This window comes from Gastrolobium bilobum, unplaced genomic scaffold, assembly GCF_033153095.1.
Source record: "Gastrolobium bilobum isolate Gb01-03AN ecotype WA unplaced genomic scaffold, APGP_CSIRO_Gbil_v1 utg1154, whole genome shotgun sequence".
Classification (NCBI taxonomy): domain Eukaryota; kingdom Viridiplantae; phylum Streptophyta; class Magnoliopsida; order Fabales; family Fabaceae; genus Gastrolobium; species Gastrolobium bilobum.
Genome location: NW_026898337.1, coordinates 210,595 through 216,594, shown reverse-complemented (window position 1 = coordinate 216,594; position 6,000 = coordinate 210,595).

The following is a 6,000-nucleotide window of genomic DNA, read 5'->3' as shown; positions in this document are numbered from 1 at the left end:
ATGTATCCTCTATTAACTGCCAACCGCAAAACCGTCCATTAGAGTATTATTACAAGCCTCGCCAATCTCAGGTCTCCTTGTGTACATCTCGTGGCCAAATTCCCGGCATCTCCCAGTCCTTCCATCGCCGTAAATATGACGAATCCACTGACAACCGATTGGGTAGATACCACCCAGAGGATGGTCGACTTATAAGGTATGGCGTGTGGGATGCCATTTATGAAGACCTGGGGCTTTATAAGATACCACCTGTATGGTGGCCTTCATCTTTAAGCTATTCAGATTTTTACACGTCGAGCTCTTCAGAAACTTCTGACTCTTATGGTAAGTTTCTTGTGTTTGAGTTGTTTTTTGATTGGGTTATCGGTAATAGGATGTCGGTGGTCTGGGGAGTAGGAGTTGGGTGTTGTGGGGGTTCAGAGTTTGACTCTTTGCTGATCTTCTTGGCGCTGGTTGAAGTTTTTGACAATTGACTGTGTGTTTGTCGCTCCTAGGTTTGATTTGTGGGTAAGTGCGTAACCATCATGGCGGTTGTGGAAACTCATGAGCGCTTTTTGGCGAGGAACTGGGCGGACGACCTTGTGGTGACTTCTAAGTCCTGTTACACCCAAATCCATATTTTGCGGGAAGCTTACATGTCTGAAGGAAATTTTGACTTTACTGAGAACGCCGCAGACGAGATGAGATGGCAAAGCATCGTGGCTAAAGAGACTGATAGAGTTTGTGACAAGCCACGTCGCGAGGCAGTCGCCCAATGGCGGTTTATGGTGTATAAGACTCACTTCACTGATCAGAAAGTGAGATTTCCTATTTCTGAGTTTGAGATGGGAGTGTTGGCACACCTGCAGGTTGCTCTTTCTCAACTGCACCCTAACGCTTGGGCGTTCGTTCGGGTATTCGAGAAGATATATCGATACTTCAAATGGGTGTGCTTCGTACGGTTATTCTTCTATTGTTTCCAGGTGTCGCCTTCACCGAAAAAGCTTGGTTGGGTTTCGTTGAAGGGGGGCCTGGACTGGGGGCGATATTCGCCCAGTACGCTAATTCGTATAAAAACTGGAGGGGGACCTTTTTCTGGATTCAACCTATCCTTGAGGAGGGGGAATTACCTTTTTTCCTTGACCATGAGAGTGGGGAAAGTCGAATTGAGCTGTATTGGACTAAAGCCCATTATGAGGTTCCCACCAGTCAGTATTCCTTTGGGTATGAGGCCTTGTCTCCAGAAGAAGCATTGGTAATAAATTGGTTTGTAGAAGTTAAGGGAGGCTTTGATCAGTGGCCTACGAAGAAAATACTGTGTTATGGAGGTGTGGCGGTGACCAGTACCATTTATGACTAAGCTGTTCTCATTAACTGTCTTTACTAACTCTTGTGTTTTTTCTATCTTGCAGTTGAGAGCTTGCCAATGGAGGCGTTAAGAATCGCGCGTGCTGCAGCTGCCAAGATATGAAGGCCGCCAGTGGCGGGGTTCCTTCGGTTGTGCCTAGAAATCCTGCGAAGAGCAAGAATACCGACAAAGGCAAAGAGAAAGAAGTTCATTCCCGTAAGAAAAAGATTCGGTCTGCGGCAGATGTTCCTGCTGGCGAGATGGAGAAAAGGGCGGCTGGCCCTATAATCAAAGACACGCCAAACTCGGCGGGAGGCTCGTCGACAAGCGAGTTCACTTTTGGATCTGGGTCTCCTGGGCTTGAAAGTTCGGGGTTAAAGAGGGGAGGGGACTCCACTTTGGTACCGCCCGGGGGTGCAAAGGCGTCGCGCCTTGAGTTGTCGGAGTCGAGGCGGTTGACAGGTAGCGACTGCCATGAGTCTGTAAATCTATTAATGGAATTTAATATGATGTGTTTTTGAAATCCAGTGATCATGGCAAGGGCTGCATTTCGTTTTGAAGAAACTACTAGTATTTTTAAAGCAATAAAAAAATCTGTATATGTAATTAACATCATCACAGTTACGTGAGCCATTATTATTATATATATGGGTTCGCTTTTTCTACAGTTAATGTAGATAACTTATCTACATTGAGCCCAAAACGATGTCGTTTTGAGGCAGAAATCAAGGTATTTTTGTAATTAGAATTTATTTCAGGGTTATAATCGTCTTTTTCATTATAATTTTTTATTTTTTTAACCCAAAATAACGTCATTTTGGGAGCAAATGTAGATAACTTATCTACATCCACTTTAGAAACATTAAAGCCTTTTTATATAGGATTAATATTTGGAAAAAGTATTTCTCCAGTCACCGGAGATAAAGTTATCTCCAGGGAACTCAAAATGACGTCATTTTAGGGTTATACGATTAAAAAATTATAATGATAAAAACTAATATAACCCGACAATATATTATAATTACAAAACACCTTAATTTCCGCCCCAAAACGATATCGTTTTGGACTTATCGGAAGTAACTTATATCCATTGATTGAAAAAATCTTTTACCCTTTGTATTTACCTGGTCATATTTTAATGTTGTTTTGGGTTGGGAGAAAAAAAGAAATATAGTGACAAAAATTAACTAACTTTAAAATATATTAAATTATAAAAATACATTTCTTCCAACTATAAAACATTATTATTTTGGGGTCACAAGAGAAAAATTATTCCAATAAAAGAGATATGTATTAACCTATTTATATTAGTATTAAAAATATATTTAAAGTGAAAAATTACATTAACCTATCTTAAATGAGTAATGCACATGGAAAGAATCTGGCTATTTGACCATTGTGCCCTTCTTTACTAAAATAAGTACCATTTTGTCCTTGTTCCATAACCTTTCATTGATCTGTCCTTATTTAACCGTTGATTAACACATATACTCGAGTACATGACCTTATACTCGAGTATATTTTGTATTCTGGATTTTTTATTTTGACATTTACTCGAGTATAGGACCCAGATACTTGAGTATTTATTGTTCCATGCAATATACTGGAGTATATGGGTCATGTACTCGAGTAAATGTTCAAAAAAATTTCTTCAAAAATTTTACAATGCGTAACTCTCGAAAAGTTATATGGAATAAAAAGAGCACCCAATTCGAACACACGAGTCAAAAATTATGGCCTTTCAAAGTTTTATTTTAAAATTCCCAAAATTTTGTAAGGCCAATAGGTTTTTTGATAAGCTCTCCCTCAGGTTACCCGAGTCAAGTCCACAATATTATGAGTATATGTTTATAAAAACTTGTTTGATTCAAAAAATACGATCTTCTGAAGTTTTACCGTTAAAATTTTTTCCATGAGATTTTTTGGATCAAACAAGTTTCTATAGTCATAAACTCATAATATTGTGGCCTTGAATTGAGTAACCTAAGGGGAGCTCTGTGGTATCACAAAACCTATTGGCATTACAAAATTTTAGAAATTTTAGAATAAAACTTCGAAAGATCATAATTTTTGACTCGGGTGTTCAAAACAGATTTTTTTTTATTCCACATAACTTCTCGAGAGTTACCAGGAGAATTTTTTTTGAACGTTTACTCGAGTACAAGACTTATATATTCGGGTATATTGCGTGGAACAACAAATACTCAAGTATCTAGATCCTATACTCGAATAAATGTTCAAAAAATCCGAGAATACGAAATATACTTGAATATATGAGTTGCTCAACGGTCAAATAAGGGCAAGTTGGTGATATACTTTGAAACATGGGCAAAGAAGTATTTATTTTGATAAAAATGGGCACAATGTTAAATAGGGGAAAGAAACTTCTTAATATAGTTGTCTAAGAATTAGTCACGAATTAGTCACTTTTGTAGTCACTAGCTCCCTGTTTGTACTCAACACGTTATAAGGTAGAGTTGCTGTCAGTTACAAAATTTTCTGAGAAGAGCGAAGGGTTAATACACAATTAGATTAAAAATTCTTGATAATTTTTTTTTTTTTTTTGGAGTTACTCAATTCTAATTATCTCTTTGAGACGAGTTGGCTCCCTCCGGTATCCCCACGAGCTTCGACTCTTTGAGCCGGCTATGAGACTAATCCGGAGTGCGGAGGAACAGTGATGGCTAAAGATTCAGCCCCCTTCCCAAGAATGCATTCAGCGAGAATCGAACACATATCCAACCCCGTTAACTCAGCGCCAAGTTACCAACTGAGCTGCACCCATTGGGTCAATAAATTTTCTATATACACACACAAAGAATAATATGAATAAAATTGAAATATTAAACTTGGAGGAGAAGGTAAATTTATTATTTTTTAAATGAGCCCAAGATAAAGGTATGTACAAAATCGAGGGATAGTGGTCTTTCAAAACCCCTCCCTATCTATCTAAACCACTTTGTGGCTGCTGTATTATTTTTAAGATAATAAAAATGTTTATTCTTTTAAATGATATAATTTATATCCTTTCGCTCTCACAAATAGATAGGACTTATACCTTTATATTTTTTATCCACTCTTTCTTTCTTTATCTGTCTTTTTCATTTCACTTAAAATGACATAATTTTACATCTTTAAAATAATACATATTTTTTCCTTTTAAGATATTCATTCCCTTGAAAAGAAAACACCGAAATAATTCTCCTAGTGGTTGGTTGGTGTGGTGGAGCGACCGTTGACGTGGAAAAGCGGATTAAAGGCCAAACCCATTTGCGCCTACCGTATGGCCTATGGGTATTGGCCTATTGGGTACCAAACTGAAAGCCTTGAAAACAAAACCACGTGCCTGCCTACTTTATTTATTTTAAAATTAATATTATTTGAAATTGAAAAATACTTAATTTAATTTCCTTTACATATTTAATTTTTAATAATTTTTAATGTTTCTATGTCGACACATTAATCTACTTATAAAACATAGACACATTTAGAATATAGAACATTATATTTTTACAAATCAGCTGAATGTTTTATAATATTTTTATCGTTAATTTTTTTATATACATATGAATAACTATGATGATTTTTGTTAGATATACTAATATTGTGTCATATTTGTATCGTTTTTTTGGTAATCATCTATAATTTGACAATAAATTAATATAATATATCATTTTAAGATAATTTGATAGTGTATTGTGACATTTGTTAAATAATACTTTTTAAAAGATGATTTAATTTTAATATTTTTAAACTGCATTTTAGCTTATCGAAATGATTATTTTATATTAGATTATTCACATGAGTAATGAATAATTAAGTCATTACTAACCATCGCAAAAATAATGTACAAATTCTGAAGTAAATATACCAAAATTGTTGATATATAATATCTTTCTTCGGGACAAATATTTGTATCTCAAAATCACTTCGATTTCACCAAAAATGAAAGAAAGCTCAATGCAAAATTAAACAAAGAGAAAAACAAATCACAGTTATTTAAAAAATTTAATGTTTTTTTCTCAAAAACATTTAAAATGCGACCCATCACATAAGTTGATGCCATTCCTTTGAAAACAACACAAGCTTATTCCTCATCCCTTTTCAAAATACCAATTCAATTCAAGGTCAAACATCAAAATTGAGAAGAAAAAAAAATTGGCCACTTGAAAAAACATATTGTTAAAATATATTTTTCTATTCTTATACACGAGACTCGTTTTAAATTTGACTCATATATTAATTTAGCATATATATGTGGATAAATTATAGGGTTTGTTTTTTCTGCGATTACTGCAGATAAGTTATCTGCAGTAAGTTCAATACGATGTCATTTTGAGACGGAAATCATGGTGTTTTTATAATTTTAATTTATTACAGGGTTTTATAGTTTTTATAGTTATAATTTTCTAATCTTTCAATCCCAAAACGATGTCGTTTTGGAAATAAATGCAGATAACTTATCTACAGTAACTGTAGAAATATTTTTCTGTAGATTATATTTACTATTATTTTTTCTTAAAACTTTTTATCATCTTGTTATCGTTGGATCAAACTCAAATCAATGACTCTCATTTGATATTATTTTATAACTGTTGATTTAATTTTGTTCCAATAATAATAAAATTGATAATAAGAAGTGGTAAGAAAAAGTAATAGTAATTATCCGGGGA